This window comes from Ambystoma mexicanum, chromosome 7q (genome assembly GCF_040938575.1).
Source record: "Ambystoma mexicanum isolate Mex_15411 chromosome 7q, UKY_AmexF1_1, whole genome shotgun sequence".
In the NCBI taxonomy this organism is placed as follows: Eukaryota; Metazoa; Chordata; class Amphibia; order Caudata; family Ambystomatidae; genus Ambystoma; species Ambystoma mexicanum.
In genome coordinates this window covers 950457017-950476412 of record NC_090941.1, presented here as the reverse complement: position 1 = coordinate 950476412, position 19396 = coordinate 950457017, and the positions used below count along the sequence as shown (strand labels likewise).

Here is a 19396-nt window from a genome sequence, read left to right as displayed (position 1 = left end):
AGCAACGGACTAATTGCAAAAGGACAGATTACTCACCTTAAGTCTTACCTGAATTTTGTTGGGACCTCAGTTCCCTTTTCGGGTCGGAACGGCTTTTCTGGCTTTTCCGTAACCCGGCCCCTATGGGGAAATAATACACACTCATTAAGGTGTCGGAGCAAACCACTACGGCACACCTTCATTAAAAGTACTCACCTGAGCTTACTTCAGCGAATCCATTCCTCCACACGGATTCCTCACCTAGTCCCTGAAAATTAAACAAAGGCCAAGGGACAAATAAGACTTGATCTTTTGAACTATATACTTACGGCAGCATTTTGGTAAAGGCAAGCAGACATCGAACCCTCGCCAAATCCGAGATCCAGTGAAGTAACTGGAAATCTACGCGCCCCTGCGTCAGAAGCAGGATGGAGAGCTCGTCCATACAGAAATTAAGGTGAGAGTCTGCGGAAGGCACAGCTAGGGTTCGAGGAGGGTGAGAAGGGGAAACAGGGGGGAATCTCACACACAATCTAGAAGACAGTTAACTCCCTTTTCCCATCTACAGAAGGATTATTCTACGGGCCAGACAGACGAGGTTTGGGGGTCCAGTCCAGTCCATCTTCCAAGCACTACGCTTTACCGTGGAAGAAGTTGTAGCAGTCCAGAACGGGTCGGCGCCTCCGTGGGAATCAGGTGAGCGTTACAGAACTGCTAGTAGCTCTAGCAGGTTGATATGGTTCTGTGCGGTGACCTGGGCCCACAGACCATGTGCTGTGTGGTGAAGATAGTGAGCCCCCCACCCGGAGAGTGACGCGTCTGTTGCGACAATCGCCTAGGCTCTGTAATAGTGTTGGCGAAACTATCACTAGATTGTCGCACTGACCACTTGCCTGAGACCATTGTTTTGCCAATCACTCCTGCATTGGTCGCATGCACAGATGCGCGTGTGGGACTAGATATATGCATGATGCCATCATGCCTAGCAAACGCATAGCTCTGCGTACGCTTAACTGGAGACCGGCTTGATACTGGGGTATTTGCCGAAGCATGTTCTGCACTCTTTCCATGGAAGGGAAGGCCAAGCCTGTACTTGTGTCTAATACAGCTCTTAGGAACTGTTTTGAAGTATTTGGTACAAGACTTGATTTTTTTCACGTTTATCGAGAAGCCCAATTGGAAGTTAAGATCTATTGTTCTCTGCATATTTAGTCTGCAAAGGTGGGGGGTCTCTCCTGTGATCGTCCAGATAGGGGTACTCTGGGAACATTGAAATATGAAAATGGGCATCTTTCATATCCAATGTTGCCATGGAATCCCTCGTTTTAGCATGGGGAATTACTTCTTGTAGCGTTGTCATGCAGAACTTGTGGCTTTACATAGAAAAACACCACATGAGAACATAAAAGAAAAACATTAAAACTTGTTGAGAAAATCGATAGTACATAAAACATAAGCGAGGGGAAACAACAAGACAGGGAAAGAAGAACAAAATAAAAGGAAGAACACATTATCTAACATACCATTTTCCAATTACTCATTGAAGCCGATATTCAATAGATCGTGTCCATAACCCAGATTCAGCTTCCTTTCCCCACCTCGGCTAAAATATCTTTAAAAAAAAAAGTTCTGGGATGTAGTGTGTTTATTCAAAACCAAATTTTCCAAAGAGGGCTGATCTTGCTTGCCAGGTGCCTTCACAATCCATTAATAGATGTAAGTTTGTGCTTCATTCTTGCATAGCTGGCACAGATGGATTGCTGACTCTCCAAGTCCTCTTTTTGCAAGCACCTCGCCTGTATGTATTGCGTTCAACTGCAATCTCAGGAATTTCTTTCTAATTCTCCAAACCGGGAATTTAACCAGATATTTATTCAGATTACCTTGTTTCTTATTTGCTTTCTGGTGTGGATTTGGATTGGGCGCCATGCATACTTCCTCAATCATTTTGATCCAGTTCATCTCATTTTTTTTTTTAAGCTTTCACCAGATTGTCTATTAATGTTTGGATCTCAATACCTGGCTCGGCTAGGCAGACTCACTTGTGCATGCAGGTTTGTCAGCATTCTTGAATTGTTGTTGTCCATATGGACCTTTATGTCTTCATAGTGTGTTCCTTGTTGTGCTGTTATTATAAGGCTAAAGAGTGAGGCTAATTTCCAGACCATTTGCCCTTTCAAGGATCTTAAACCCAATTCACGTCTGATGTTAAACACTGAGAGGCACAATGGTAGCCCAAGAACATTTTTCCACAGGAGCCCCTCCCATCTTTCCCACATTGCATTCCATAACTGTGGTTTTACTTCTACCCGTTACAATATGACTGGAATTGGCTTGGCTTGGTAGAATTTTATTAATGCAATAAGTGAGAATCTGCCACACCTCATTAGTATTTTCTTCATCTGCGCAGATAACTGTTTCACTTTCATTGTGATGTCATTTTCTACTTTGCCCATCGCTGGTGAGGCATAGATTTTGTAGCCTTGATGTGTCAGATCTTCCACCCTTGGCATCTGTTGGCCTCCCATTGACCAACCTTGGTAGCCAACTTTTTTGTTTTTCTGTCTACAAACCATTATTTTCGACTTATTTCGGGTTCAGGGCTAGCCCATTTTCTTCTGCATAGCTATGCAGCCTATTCTGCAGACGTTGCAGTCCAATAGCTGTGCTGTCTATGAGGACTATGTGATCGGCATCTTCACCACATTCACAACTGGACTTGCCAATGCCGACGGGGCCAAATATTCTCCCATGTCAGCCACATATAAATTGAAAAAGAGGTGCGCCCAGGCACCCCTGCCTCACTGCCCATACCACTCCAATTGGCTCCGACAGATGACCCTCTTCGTCTAACCGTGTTGTTTTTATGGAACTCTACAAGCATCCCTAGAATGCCTTCTGGGATCCCCTTTGCCCTGAGGTATAACCAGAGCCTCTCTCTGTCCATCAGGTCAAAGGCTTTGGAGAGGTCTACCAATGCCCCAAATAACTGCTGATCTTCTCCACTCCTTGATTTTTCACTCATGTTTAACATTCCTTTAAGGGCAGCGGATATGTGCCTAAAGCATGTTTGACATTTTGATAGGATCCTCCTTTCCCTTTCCCAATGCTCCAAATCCCCCAACAGAATCTTCATGAATACCTTACTATCTATATCCAGGAGGGCGATAGGATGGTAGTTATTTGACACCGTCCTATCCCCCCCCCTTGAACAAAGGTATAACAACTGCAGACTTCCATGGAGCAGGCAGTTCTCGTTTTGTCAAGATCTCCCTGAATAACCAGTTTAGAAGTCTTTTCTACGGCTCTCACTGCAGCTATTTCCTTTTTTAATAATTCTTAGCCTTTTATTCAGTTCTTTTTTCCTCCACATGGTTTCTTCATCGAATTAATGTCGATGGATTTGTTTTGGACCACCTGCGCTACTTGAAGGGGGATGGGTCGACCAAACAATTTTTCGGAAACCCTCTGGGTTACCATTCCTAAATAGGGTGTTTTCTGAAATCCCCATAAGATTGTCATTCAGCTTCTTTACCTCATATTTATAGTTTTGACCATAGCCAGAGCCTCTTTGGAAATTTTGTCTGCGAAAATGACGAAGATTGTTTCCGCCTCTATGCCCAGTTTGTTTGTTGGTAAATTTACCAAGAGATTTGAGAGTTTCATGCTCCTCTTTGGCCGATTTTAGAGCATCCTCCACTGGTTTGCTGAATAGTAGATTTGGTTCCACTGGCATGTTGAGCAACGTTGCTTGTGCCGGACTGGCGAAAGGCAAGCATGGCGCTTGAGAATTGTTCCGTCAGCAATTATGAGTCTGGAATGGTCTGCCGCATCGAGGTTATTCTTTAGCAGACTGCTGGCAGTAGCTTTGCCTTCAGCTGCTACAAGGGCAAGTTTACTTCGTAGAGGCTCCGGAGCAGAATCACGAATGGCTGAAACTTCGTCCCATTTATTGCAGTCATAGCTCACCAACAGCGTGGAATTGTTGGCGATTCTAGTTTGGTACGCTGCCGAAGTTGCCACCTTCCTACCCAAGCTGAAGAGCTTCTTGCTCTGCTTGTCTGGGGGAGCTTCTGAAGAGGCTAGAGGTGTGCCCACCCTCGTCCAGGTAGTTGTGACTACCAGTGAATCTGGTTTAAGTTGTCCTCTGATATATAATGGATCAGATGGTGCTGGCTGGAATAGTTTTTCGGTTCATGGATTGACTGCCCTGGTTTGATTGGGCGTTTCAAGAGAGGGTTGGTTCCTTCTTTGAAATGACTTTAATATGGGTATAAACTGGGTCAACTTTTTTGTCCCCCAGGATATCCTCTGCAAAATCCTTGTCCTGCCGAGTTTCGGGGGTTTCAATTCCGAAGTGCTCGGCTGCTTTGATTAATAGATCATTAAAGACTGGCTGATTATCCAATGGGGAATCAGGTAAGGGGGGAGTCATGTGGAATAGCAGAGTCTAAAGTGTAGACTTTAGACTCATCGTCATTATTATCACCATTATCATCCCTGTCACAGTATTCATCCTCCTGATCTCCCTCTGTATCTGCGTGCATGTCATAAAGGTCTGCAGTGCGAGACCTTTTAGTTGGAGGTTGGGATGAAAACAGGGGTTTAAAAGTGGAAGCTCTGGGCTGAGAGCTTGAGGCCTGATCAGTTGGAGGTGTATTATGAAAACTTTCTAAAGCATTAGGATTTCTTTCAAAAAAGTCTGCAAAGAAAGACATTCTAGACGTAACTCAATCTATGTCTTCTGATGACCACTTAGCAGAGCTGGGGAAGTCCCCAGAATAAGGTACACTAGGTGTTTGGGTAGGATTTTTATTATGCAGGGCTTGACTTAATGGGCCCTCTCCCTCATCTTGCGGGACACACTCTTCCTCCTCTTGTGGGGCAGTTACAGTGTCCTCCACCCTCTGAGACTTCCCTTTATGGATCTTTGTCTTTTGGGACTTGTCCTTATGATTTGGGATTTTAGAGGAAGATTTTTTGGAATTAGAGCCACTAACCAGTTTCTCTGCGACAAGTTTCTGAATCAGGTGAGATAACCCTGAATCTTTAGGCTTCCCTGCCAGTCAACAAAACGCATCGAGTTTCGGCACTGTGAGGGACCTTTGCCGCATCATCCAACGTTCGGTTTTAGAAATATTGTGGCCGGTGTCTTTAGTCTTACGGGGCCTGTCATGAGGCGACCGTGACTTGGAGTGCCCAAAGGACAGGGAATCCACCGATCTGCCACTAGACGCCGAAATCTCGGCATTTGTCTGGCGGAGCCGACAAATCGTTGCGGGTTGTGTGTTTAGTGTGGTGGGTGGGAAGATTTAGTGCTCTTGCTGCCAGGTGTAGTCCCCACAACAGCACCACCGGCCTGTCTCCCGAGGTCGGGGTCTAGCACTTGGGAACGTAACTGTTCCCAGTCACCCTTGCCGCCCGAAAAGGTGGCAGCGCTGCTGTCACTGGAGGCTCCCTCCCCATCCATGGCGGCCTTGGCCTGCATGGCGTGATGGGCCCAGCGCTTCTTTCTGCGATCCTTAAGTGTCTTGGGTCGAAAGAGCTCACAAGCTCGACAGTGTCCTTCGTCACGGTTGCGGTTCAAACCGAGGTTACAGACCCTATGTTTGTCGATCCACAGACATTTTTTATTAAAATTTGGGCAGAATATAAAGGGTGTCTTATCCATGTCTGGGGGAGTCAGCCGGGCGATAAGGGGAAGGAGAGGAAAAATACATTGTATAATGACCGCCCCCACTCTCTACTGTAAGACCCTAGGCCCGTTGGGCCTTCCAAGGCTGAAAAGGGGCAGTCGAAAGTGGACTTCGTCCGACAGAGGCTTGTCCTTTTCTTTGTTCTTCACCGCGTCAAGAACATGGCATCGGGCGTAAAAAGGACAAAGAGAAACTATCATTAAACTTTCAAGAAGCAAATGGTGTTAGCCAAAATTGAACTCCGCTTAATGCGACCGCTCCCGATGGCAGAAAAAAACAATCTGAGGGACCTCGACGCGTGAAGGACAATGGGTACAGTGGACGTCACATTAGGGATAGTATTACTGGCACGCCCTGTTGATGTCCCTTTTCGAGTTTCGAAAACAACAACTGTAATACTCTGCAGCTTCCACTAGATGTCGGCCTATGCATAGCATGTGATCTGAGCAGATTCCACAAGCCTCAGAAATACACATATATTTTTCCTTACTGTTTTATTCTGTTTTCTCCTCCTCTCCCTTGTCCATCTCTCTTCCAGCCCTCCTTTACATTTTTCTATGCACTTACTCTATCAGAATTGTCTCTGGACCTAGTATGATATCAACAAATGTTTGTCTTCTCTCTGAAATGTTGTCAGGCCTAGTACGATAGTCGCTTGTTTTGTTCCTCTCCCTCCTTTCTCCTCCCCCTCCCTCACCTCTTGTTAATCTCCGGCGCTCTACCAGAAATGTCATCAGGCCTAGTACGGTAGTCGCCTGTCTGTTTTCCATTTCCTTCCTATCTGTGTTTTAGCTCTTGCACTATCTGAAATGTTGTCAGGCCGAGTATGATAGTTAATTTCACATTCTAGTTGTTCATGGCCAGTAAGAATGACATTGCATTTTCCCTTGATGCCTCGCTGGTAGTAAAGCGCTTTGCAACACATTGTGTATGGGCGCTATATGAATAAACTATCATATCATATGTGTATATGTGATTAATCATTATGTATGATTGTTTAATATGTAAAAGTTCTTATGAACTTCTTATGAACTGTATACATAAATAAAACCATTTAAAAATGAATAATTGACTACTAGATTAAAAAATATTGAGAAATGACAGAAGATTAACATATCAAGTCATTTACTTTAAATTCAAATTGAGTAACTCATATCTGACAGATTAAAAGAAATTTCCTTTTTTTGGATGTCATGCAAATTAAAATGTCTGACATAAAATCAGGGACGGGAGGATATCTCTGTGGCAAAGCGCGGGTCTTCGAAGCAAGGCCACGCTGAGCAAAAGGGTTCAAATCCCAGACCAACGCTGGGGCAGGGGATTGGGTGGGCGAGAGTAGAGCGCGTTATAAATAACATACCCTTCCACAATGAAACCAGCGCCTAGATACCTATGGGTTATGTGCACTGTAAATAAATGTTAAAAATGAATAAATATTGGTATGGATGGATTCTTAGATGTAACTGCACATATGTACCACGTGTGTAAATAATATGTGCACTGCATGAATAAAATTCAAATATGTACTGTAAGCTAATATGGCAGAGTCATATTTTGTCATTTTGCCTACGGTAAGGAATTCTCAGGTGGTTGGTAGGCCACCCTAATTTGTATTGGTTGGCCAGTATTATTTAAGGAATATGGTGTTCTTGTGTTGGCATTGAAATATTTAGGCCACCATATTCCCTTCCATCTTAGGTCAAACGAAATCAGGTGCAAGATTGTAAAACTTGTTGATAAATTACTCAAAGCATGCAGAATTAGAAAGGCTTTTATTTAACTCTGTCTGGTCTCCAGTGGAATCCAACGCTCATGCTTTATGGAATTTGGGCACAGGGAGGCTAAAACCATTTAAGCAAAAAGGGCTGCCAGAACAACTAAATTAAAATGTCTGACTTTCTTTTGAGAGAACATGACTGTCACCTCTGTATTGTGGCACCCGATTTGTTGAGCATGGTCCTTCAAGCTTACGAGGTGCACAAAACCAGTGGCTCAAAGACCTCAAGTATTCACATTCAGGTTGCTTTTCCATCTCAGGACACTTCCATTATTCCACAACAGTTGCCCACTTGCCTGTGCTGTGGTTTTGTCTTGCGAGCATCGTGGCGATTCCGGATGTTTATATGGCCTGGTGGTGGTCAGCATTGGCTTTTCAATTACTGGCGTTGAAGCCATGTTCCTTGGTGCCTGGGGTAAGCTGTGCAATTCACGCTGGTCGTAACCACTTTTACTGGTGAGGAGGACGTGTGTCATGGGAGCAGTAAGGTAGGTGAATTTATCTCCCAGCCTTAGATGCTTGGTGTTATTTACAGCATTACTGTCTGCCAGCCATGCATTTCCTCCCGGTCATGTGGTTCTTTGGAAGTATTAAATGACTGCTCTAAGGGTGCAGAAAGTATGAGTGACAGAGTGGGGTTACGTTTGTTGGCAAATACTTTTATTTATCCAAATAAAGAAAATGAAAACCTATCTTGCTCTATTTCTAAGAGGGGTTGGCCTACCCCACCAAAAATACTAAGGGCTCTGTCAGGATGTCCAGTAAAGTAAAATGTCCACCGTCCTGTGTCCAAACCTATTTCCGTCCCTTACACACTAGACTAAGTAAGGAAAACCTGGATGTCTTCTTGATACAGAAGGAGGCTCCTCTAGTTCTGGATACAGATTAAAATGTTCAGTTCTTGATGAAAAAACCACAAGTGGTACTTTAACTTGCAAGTTATTGACGGATGCTCCTCCATATGTATACACAAACACAACAAGATTTAACAGGGAATTGTCTCCCCTCTTTCTTTCCCAGATTCTATTTATCACAAAAGGAAGAAAAACACAGTTCTCAGGTATTAAGGTGGGTGGGGGGATGAGGGGGCCTGCTTGACTCAATGTCCAATTGAGCAGATCTGGAATACTCTCCTGCCAGGTAGTTTTCCACATGGGATATTTCGTAAAAATGGTTCCAGTTTTTACAGTTCCGTTCGCTAACCCGTTCTGCCTCTCAGGATATTGGTGAGGGCCTTTTTTGGCCCTGTGTCCCAACAGACGGCCGGGCCCTTTCCCTACCTTCGGGAAACAGCATGGCCTCCGATCTGGCCTGAGTGCAGAGCGGGACTTCAGTATTGCTTCCGCATTTCGGCATCCTGCCCTCAGCGGTTACCCAGCAATAGGCTCTCTCTCACGTCCTCTGCTGCACACCTTCTCTTTGATCTGGCGTTGCAAGTCGGGTTTCCCCTTTCTCCGTCACCAACCAGGTCCATGCTCCATTGACTACTGGAGACACTCGTCCCTCCTCGACACTAACTCATTCTCTTCTTAGGTCTCTCGCCACAGAACTGGCGTGTGGTGACTCGCTCCTTCAGGGCTGGCTTGGCAAGGTAGACAGTCTTTCCTTGGTTTTATCACTGAGGCTGCCGCTAGTAGACTGTACTGTGTATGTTGGTTTTGCGGTGGGCTTTTGCCTCCTTACCTGATGCCTGATCTTCTTGTCAGTGAGTGTATGCACGTCACCTGGGTAAGCCTCCCTCTTCCATGATCTGTATGAATTAAGTCCTCTACCCTACAGAGATACATCAAGGTGTGGGGGATTACAGGGGACTGAGTGGTGTGAGAGGAAAGAGGGGACAGAAATGGAGGGAGTATATACACTGCGTTATCCCAAGGCTATTGTCACTGGTTCCATGGAGGGCTTCTCTCCCCATGAGATCCATCCGCTGAGTATCCCCCCCGCCCAAGGGGACTATCAGGTAAATGCCTCACCTCCCTGGACTCGTGGGAAGGGGCTTCCCCCATAGTAGCAGTGACAATACTTTGGGATTCATCACACTGCCAACACACATTAAGCAAATGATCCACTTAGTGGCTTCCAAGGAACCAAAAGTGCCATATATAACGGCTTCAGGGTAGAGACAAGGGTCGTTCTTGCACTTGGATCCTGCTTAACCTCTCTGCAGTCTTTAACTCAGTGGATCATAATATTCTATTACACCCGTTCAATACCACTACAGTGAGAGACATTGAAAGATCTGCCCTGAACTCATTCAGATGGCAAAGATCCTTCACTCCATAAGTGCCATTAGTCTCCTTGTCACTTAGTCCTCATCTAAGTGATCAGAAGCTTTTTCTCCCCCATGGGACTCCCACTCTCGCCGACCCATCAGGAAGGTGGTTGCACCCCGGAGCCTGTGGGGTTATTGCAAAGTCAACCCATTGGCATTAAGGACGAGTATCTACAGCTCTGTGTCAAGAAGAGCAGATGGACTCTGACATTAACCCAACCATGACCAGCATAAATCCTAGTCTCTCCAGCTTGCTTACCATGTAGCAGACCGTGTCAGCACTGCAAAAAACACACCCGTCAATGCACAAATGACCTAATAAAAAGGTGTATTTTATATATTGTCACAACTTGATTTAGAATAATAAAAAATGAAATGTAATTTAGAATTAGGAGTCCAGTTCTTGCTTCATAATTTAGGAGTGCTGTATGACACTTCAGTTGGGTCAATGTGCACCTTCATAGCTCACAGGACAGTGCTACTTGTTTTACCTGAAACAAATAATGTTACAGTCTATCCTGTGCCTAGGCCCCAACGTGTACAATTGCTTTGCATTTCCCCTTCAAGTGCAGTGTAAAGACCCTTATGCCTTAGATTTAAAACACCACATAGGGTTCCAACATTACTGCAAAGGGAAATAATCTTAGCCGAGGTCGCAAAGGGCTAACTCAAAAAGGGTCAAATGAAAATGCAGGCAAGATGGCTGCCTGAACGCCAGGCTCTGACTCTGCCCTAGCGTATATGGTGCTACACTCGACGGTGAGCCCGCTAGTTTGCCCACCAACATTGAAAAATGTGAAGTGGATCCATTAATGCACCAGTGGCAGCACTGCGTATGGCGGTGGAGTGGGTGGGATCACGCTCAGATTGGAGGATCCAAGGCAGAGTTCTAGGCCACCTAACGCAAGCCTGGCTTTGAGCGTGCTGGAGCAGTGATCTCAGAGGCCGCCGTGTGCAGTAAGTCCCCTTGCTGTGGAAGAGGTGCACGGGCGAGCAGTAGACTGGGCACTGACCCGCGACCCCGTAACTCCAGCAGTGAAAGTCTGTGGCGGTCGACCCCCCCAAAAACCTTGAAGGGCGAGTTGGATGGCGACTGGGGTGTGTCGGTGCAACGGAATGCTGGAGGTGCCATTTGTGGAGGCAGGCACCCTGGAAGGCAATGAGGGGAGGTCCGTTCACATGGCAGTCGGCAATGAGACAGCGTGGCGCCGTGGAGAGAGCCTTTGGTGCTGTGATTCTTGGGCCTGTGTGCAGGATCGAAGGAGGGCTGGGTACTGTGAACAGTGAAGGCGTTTGTTGGAGGCCCCCTTTGCAGCGAGGGGTTGTGGAGCAGTGGGACCTGGGTCCCTCCAGTGACAAGGTGGTCACCATCCGCTCCATTCTGTAAACCTGGTTGAGTTCCTCCCAGGGATTACAACGTGAAGCAGTTACACACGCCCAGGTGGTCCCCCTTGCCCTTTGGATCTGGGAACTTGGAAAGACGTTCGAGAAACTCCCCCAAACTGGGCTGCCCTAACAGGGGTGATTAGCAGGGGGTGCTATCTGGACACCCCGGGACGGAGGACACTTGGAAGGGACGGATCTTGCTGGGCGTGTCACTGCATATGGATGCAGTGACTCCGACCGAGACAAGTAGCATACATGCTATTTGAGTGTGTGGCTCTGAAATTGGCACATTCCGGAGGGCTGCACCAGCTACAGAGGGTCTAATGCCGTCTGAGAAATCTTTGGTGAAAGTACCACAGGGTGTGGGGGAAGGAAGAGATGGCCACCAAAGTGGACTTTGATACCTTATTGGAGAAATAAGATCTATTCAGGCTTCAATACAATGCCTGGCTGGCAGAGAGGAGAAGTTGGAACAGAAAGTGGAGGCATTGGATAATAGCCAGCTGTCCATGGACCTCCTAGAAATAAAGATGAAAGCTCGGGTGAGAGCTGGAGGACAAGGAATAAAGGTCTCCCTCAAGGTGGATGATTTGGAAAAAATAGAGGCAATGCAACAACCGTATCCTGGGGTTCAGAGAAAAGGAGGGCGAGGGTGTCTTGGGGCTGGAGTTGAAGGTTAACGCTATGATTGGAGCCTTGTTTGAGAAGGATGGTGAGACGCCGAAAGACATCAGCTTTGACAGGGTGCACAGGGTGGGACCCTCCACTGTAGGTCTGCGATCGATCTTGGTCAAATGTCATAACTATAAGGATAAAGTGCAGATATTTGAGAAAGCGAGGAAACATCCAGATATCATTTATGATGTGCCATAGGTGGCCATTTATCAGGATTTATCCGCCTTTACTCTGGCCAGAAGATGAAGTGTCTGCCCCGGACTCAGTGGCTGAGAGAGCATGCCATAAGATACTGCTGGGGCTTCCCCTTCTCCCTCATGCTTGAGAGGGGTAGTGAGGACATTTGAATTACCGCTAAGGAAGAGGCAGAGGGGGCTTTAGCTCATCTGCAGGAACCAGGTGGAGACCCATCAGTCACACAGGACGCTGTACCAAAGGAGTATGGGCAGCAGGCCCTATAGGTGGTGGTAGGAGGGAGAAGAAACTCGGAAGTTGGAAATGTAGACGCTTGAACACTCCCTGCCCACTGACCTGAGGGGTGATTTGAGATCCCTAGGCTGATTAAGAAGTAGAAAAGTGTATGTGATATTAGGTTTGGGTTTGCATGAGAACGTTTTTTTGGAGCTAGTTGATTCAATATAATTTTTACTGCGCAGCTAGATGAACCAAAGTGTATCAAGGCGAAGATGGAATTAAACTAGGCTCGCTATGGCCCAGCTATGGATTATCACTTCTCTTCTCCAGATCTCAGAATAAGCCATTATTTAAACAGAAGTGTTTTTTTAAAAAAAATTTACGAAATGAGGTCAGAGAGTCAAGCCTCCTCAGTACCAGAGGGAGACAGTTCCAGAATCTTGGTCCAAAGACACAGAATCTACAGTCACCATGGGATACACAGCAAGTAGGAGGAACAGACAACAAGTACTTGTCCTCTGATCTTAATGACCGAGAAGGACAGTACAGCTTCAGTCTATTCGCCAAGTATCCAGGTGCTAAATTAAGACATTTGTAAATCATGCAGCCAATGTTTAACTTTATCCGGTCTTCCACGGCTAACCAATGAACCGACCGTCGTAGACCCGAAACTGGTGTGGATTACTTAATGCAAAAATGTATCTAATCGCTGCATTTTGAGCTTTTTGTAATCTATAGGCCTCATTACAACTCTGGCGGTAACTGTGTCATTAAAAAGGGCACGGCTGCTGCCGGAGTTGCATTTTTCCGGCACCCATGAATGGGCAAGAACTGGGTCATGCCAAGTTAGGCGGACCCGGTACTTGCCCATTTTCCAGTGCCGGAATCAAGGGCCTCCTCATCCCCATTCTGCCCCATAGGGCTGAATGGGGATGGGGATGTCGGATGCACCGGCACATGCAGAGTTGTGCCGGTGCATCGACGTGCTGTGCTCACGGGTGTAGGTCAGCCTGGTGGGCTGTCAGGCACCCCTGAGCACAACCCGTAGTATGGCGGTCCGGGAACTATGGTACCAGCGTGCTTACCAGTACCGTATTTCCTGGACCGCCAGGGTCGTAATGAGGCCCAGTGTATCTATTTGGTAAGAGGCCCAGTCAAAAGACTATTAAAATAGTCCAGCCTAGAAGTGACCAGGGTTCCCACCACAATCGTGTGGTGAACTTTGGGATTATACGGTAGAGTCCGTCGAAGGAGCCGAAGGTTGTAAAAAAACGGCCTGTACTTCGCTGATACCTGCCCCTCGCATCCTAGGTCTTTTTGCCATTTGCACTCCAGATTCTTAAACCTGGGGGCATACTTTAGCTCTACTGCCCAAAAAGATAATGAGGGGGACCTCTGTTCTCCCCTATAAGATGTTTTGGGCCAGACAGCTGTACCTCTATCTTCGTTGGATTAAGCTGTAGCCAATTCATGGCTATCCACTCTGCCACTTCTTCCAGGCACTTGCTGACCAATGTTCGAGAATCCTCCATATCATCCAATCTGAGAAGCACCTGGATATCATCATCGTAAGACTGAAAATTAACCTTGTGGCTTCTTATAATATTGAAAAGGGGGCGTAAATAAAGATTAAATACCAGCGAAGAGAGGGAAGACCCCTGTGGAACGCCTCATCACTGGGGAGGGTGTCCGAAAGGAAGCCCTCTAGCTTCACTTGTTGTCGTCCTGTGAAGAAAGATTTGAACCATTTAAGAGCACTGTCTGAAGCGTTTCCTGTAGTTTTCAAGTGCTCTTAAAGAATGCTATGGTCCACGGTATCAAATGCAGCGGATAGATCCAACATTACAAGGAGAGACAATTTCCCTTGGATTCCTACTTTCAGAAGTCCATCCCAGGCTGCGGCCAAGCAAGTTACCATCCCGTATTTGGGGCGGAAAACCGACTGGAAAGGATCCAGAACACCTTCACTTAAAATGTATTCCTGGAATGGTAGCATTTTTTTCCAATATTTTACCAGGCCAGGGAAGGCCTGCCACTGGCCGAAGGTTCTGAACATTTTCAGGGTCCAAATTTGACTTTTTTAACAAAGGGTTTATTGTAGAGTTCCAAACTATCAGGGACTATCCCCTGGTTACATTTTCCATTTACAAACTGGGTTATAGAAGGGTCTAAAACAGATGCCAAGCACTTTGCAGCAACCACACTACTTGGAGAGGCATGCAGGCTCATTACAGGGGGGGGGGGAACTTTAATCAGTGGGCTGACCCGTGGAGAGAGAGCATGGTCACTAGGTACATGGAGGGGGAGAAATTGCCACCAGGCATGTGCACACTTGGAATGTTGTTGGAGTCCTTTGGTTTGGGGGACACCTGGAAAGAAAAAAAAAACACGGGAAGGTTTTACATTTTTCTCTCAACCCCACGTCACCTATATTATAATTGACTATCTGTGTGTACCTCATAAATCATTGACACAGGTGACGTCTTGTAAGGTAGTCCCCATTGAGTGGTCTGATCATGATATGGTCACCATGGATATCGATATGGTCACCATGGATATCTTCTTCAGGGGCTTCATGCATAATGATACGGGGGAGGTGAGTCCCTCTACATTTTGGGAAGCTACAAAAGCCACGCAATGTGGCATTTTGATCAGGGAAGGGTCCCGAACGAAAAGAGAAAGACAGCTCCTGGGTGATAAGCTCCAGGGGTGGGGGGAATGCACAATTGGAGGGTTCTTTGATAGGAAATGTAGGAAGTCGGAGAGAAACTGCTCAAGTTCTGCAGGCCAAGAAACGGGAACTCAGATTTGGGTTTAGGTGAAGTAGTTTGTAAACTACAGTATCTGCGGCAGAAATGTTACGAGTCTGTTATAAAGCAGACTCCATGCTTGTGGCAAGGTTGAGGGCACAGAGAGCCGACAGGTGGGTGGTCGACGCTGGTAGTCCAGACAGGGAGCCCTCTACAGATCAGAGGGAGATCTTGCAGTGCTTCGCCTTTTACTATGAGGTTCTCTTATATGCCATAATGTGTTACAGATAAGGAAGCGGTAGCTACCTATGTGGGTGGAGTCCCATTGCCAGCTCTGATGGAAGAACAATTGAAGGGGTTTGGACAGGCCTGTCACACAGGAAGAGGCAGATGCGTTGCTAATGGGCGTGGGGGGCATCCGGGGGTCTTTTAGTTGTAGCCCTGAATAGAATCTCAGGGGCTAGGCTAGAACCAAAAGGCTAGCTAACCCAGAATGCCGACAATCCCAACATTAGCGTAGCCTGGGGTCTTTTCCAGTCCTAGCAACACCCCTGGGAAGAGGTCTAGTTCACAATTCGGAGGCTTCCTACGGGGAAGGCACCTCAGCAAGATGACTTTACCGCTGAATTTTATAAGACCCATGCGGCCCAACTCTGCCCTCACCTAGCAAAACTATACGCAGAAACCCTACGGATGGGAAGGCTCCTGCTACGTTTGGAAAGGCATGGATTGTAGTTATACCGTAGGAAGGGAAAGATAGAAAAGATTGTGCATCCTATAGGCCAATTTCAATTCTCTTTTAAATGTGGCTGCTAAGATCTTCACAAGAATGGAGAGTACTTTGCCACAGTTTATACACACAGTGAAGCAAGGCTTTATCCCAGGGAGGCATGGAGCGGACACGCTCCAAAAGATTGGGCCAAGAATAAGGGAGGCAACCCATCCCTACTGGTGCGAGATGCTGAAAAGGCATTTGAGAGGGTGGCCTGGGGTTTCTTGTATGCAACACTTCGGAGGTTTTGCTTTGGAGAGGGGTTTCTGAGGGATGTGTCCGCCTTTTACCAGGATCCTACAGTGAGTTTTAGTCAATGGGAAGCTTTTGAACCAGTTCTCCCTATCACGTGGGACCAGACAGGGTTGCCCTTTTCCTTAAACCCTTAGCAGAAACCATTCTGAGGGCAGCGTGGGTGGAAGGCATCCAGGTAGGGGGTCAGTTGTATAAACTGGTATTATATGCACATCCTGTTGCACCTCACCAATCCAGATCCTCCTCCCTCTAACAGGCATCTACGACACGATGTACGGCTTGTGAACTAAATGTTCCTAATCATTCAGGCAAGGATGGCCACCCATGGCCTCTGCCTGAATGATGACAAAATGGAACTTCTGCTGCTAGGTTCCCAGCCAACCTAAACAATATAAGCCCTAGCTATAACTCCTTTAAAAGAGACTGGATTAATATCCATGTAGCCAAAGAAGTAAAAACACTTGGTTTTTACCTGGACGCCACTTCCAATCTACACAAACAAGTTAACACAACCTCCTCAGCCACTGCCTACACGGGCAAACTAATAAGAGCCTGTAGACCACTGCTCTCAACAGAAAGCTGCATCATCCTAGCCAGAGCACTTATACAGTCCATACTGGATTACTATAACAGACTCTACCTGGGCGCTAGTAAGTTTGTGACCAACAAACTACAAATATTGCAGAACAATGCTCTGAGAGCCGTCCTAAACCTACCAAGAAGAGAGCACATCTCAGCAATAAGAAGACAACACAAATGGCTCTCCATAAAAGAAAAGAATTGAGCTAAACCTTGTGCCTTACCTTCAAAGCATTGAACCACACAGCATCACCCTACTTAACAGAAACCTTTTCCATCAGATCTACCACGTATGCCACCAGATCAGCTCACACCCCCTGTTTAGAGGTCCCTAGATACAAATTAAAAAGTTCAGGAGGTAGCAGCTTCCCCGTCATGGCGGCCCAACTGTGGAACACCCTCCCTCCTGCTCTCTAGACAACCCAGCTATTCTCCAACTTCCGGAGAGGTGTCATCTCCTGGCTGATTGGCAAGAACTAACTTAAATAAGGAACTCTCACCCTCGAATTCCTTACAAATGCATCCAACTGTCTACTTCATGCCTCTTGTCGGTATTAGGTAATATCGCCATATATATGGTCGCCGTAAATAATATCGCCGGGAAAATGTCATGGCGATATTATTTGGGTGACCATATATATGGGGACAGGGGCAAAAAAAAAAGTTTTAAAAAAAATGTTTGAGGGTTGCGGAGGTGTCCCCCCCATGTTCTATGCAATAATGTCGCCACAAAAAACGGCCATTTTTCTGCGATATTTTTGCATGGTGAGATTTTTGTAGTGACATTACATGGAACCGTCTTGTCTAAACGCAAAAGTGTTATCATATTCAACTGTATTCCTGCCATAAGTAGGTCCACCTATGTAACTGCAATATGTCTACTGCATATGCCTGTAACCTCTTTTTGTGACCTAATTGCGCCCAGATATCTCTGGGTCAGGTGCGCTATAGAAATAAAATTAACAAACAAACAGGGAGCTCAATACCGGCGGCGACTTTTGAGATCGCTGGAGAATTTGGGACATACCCTGGCTTTAAGATTAACCAGACAAAGTCAATCCTGTTCCCCTTTGGCACACTAGATCTTGAGGGGTCGGCACTGAGATTTGGGAGTAGAGATTTTGCTATCTTGGGCTAATGCGACTGACCAACTACATGAGGTGAATTATCCCCCTCTTTTTGCTGCCCTTTACTGGGACTTTGAAAGGTGGTGTGAGTTCACAATATCATGGATGGGGAGACTAAATGCATTGAAGATGGTCATACTCCTGAGAGTCCTATATGTCTTCCATTTGCCTGGGAGGATGTTTGATGATCTTAGTAACAGGATATTGAACTATTTGTGGCAGGGTAAGAGACAGAGTAGCATACCAAGCTTTGATCTTGCCTAAGGAACTAGGGTGTTTCGGGCAGCCAGATCTGGTAAGGTAATACAAGGTGGTACAGTTGAGGGTGGTGATAAGCGATCTTAGGTTGGACCCTTAAAAACAGTGGGTCACAGTGGAAAACCACCTCTTGCGGCTGATAACGTTCAGTGAATGGTTGTGGGGTCCACGCAATCAGATTCCCCAAAGAGCTAAAGACCATAGTGTGACAACGGTATTGTGGGATACATGGAGGCCCAGGAGAGCGATGAAGGGAGTTACATGTCCCTCACCCGCCAGTGAGCGATGAAATACCATGGCCAATGAGGATTCAAGCATGGTATGAGGCAGGCTTGGAGAGAGTGGGTCCGATGTAGTCCAAAGGAAAGTTAATTGCGCTACAGGACTTGGAGGCAGCGCTGGGTCTTAATAATCTTTTGGTTTTTCAGACAGCTGAAAAATGGAGGGAGAAGGTGCAAAGGGAATTTCTCCCTATAGAGGAAGTGTGATCGCAGTGGGGGTGGTAAAGACCTGTCCTCAGCACTGTACGAGTCTTAAGGAACGACAGGGCGAAGGGCGGGGTAATACTGAGACTCTCTGGCACAAATGCGAAAGAGATATGCAGGAAAGCTTTGGGTCAGAACAGTGGGTAGCAATGTGCAAAATCAGCATTTAAACAAGTTACATGGCACTAGGCCCCTGCATAGGTGGCAGTTTGACCCGATAAGGTTCTCCAAGATGTTCCGTGGAGTGGATCCGCACTGCTGGGGAGGTTGTGGTTAACGGGCCTCTTACTGGCATAGGTGGTGAGATCGTGAGGCTGTGCAGGCCTACTGGAAGGAAGTGTTGGGATGGATCCACGGGGTGGATGCAATTAATAGACCCCTTGAATATATGGCAGTGCTCTTCAAGGTTAACCAGGGCAGGTGATGAATGGCGGCCGCTGTCGCACATGCTTCACTTTCTGCTGCTAGCTGCCAGAGCCTGTTTTGTTGTGGGCTGGAAGAGAGATAGGCTTCCCTTTCAGAAGGTATGGGCCACCAAAGGCCCTTTACATGAGGGAACATATCACTGCATGTCTGAGGGATGAACGGCACACATGGGAGGGTGAATGGTTGGCCTTCCTGCAGATGTACAAGTGAGTGAACTCAAAGGGTTGTTGATAGACGCTGCTGCAATTAAAGGATTTGGGGCTGGATAGAACTCACAGTGTAGGCCACCCCTGTGATTGGCCGAATAACGGATGTGCAACCAAGGAGCTGTACTGGTTAATTGTGTTAGCTTAGTATTTATTTTTTACCAGCTTGGGGTGCAGGGGGTATGTGGTGGGGGTGGATCGGGTTGATCTTGTTCTGTACTCTGTCTTCAGATGCGAATGTATTGTTTTTTAATACATGTTTTAAAGAAAATCTTTCAAATATATATATATATTTTTTTTAAGGGTAAAAATGATGGATACCCCATAACCGGCAAATTA

At 46.4% G+C, this 19396-nt stretch overlaps 1 protein-coding gene across 3 annotated transcripts in view; it reads right to left on the bottom strand.

Annotated features, from left to right (window-relative positions):
- Positions 1-19396, bottom strand: part of PAK1 (p21 (RAC1) activated kinase 1) — a 724626-nt gene that overhangs the window by 19259 nt on the left and 685971 nt on the right. The gene's annotated exons all lie outside the window — the stretch shown is intronic.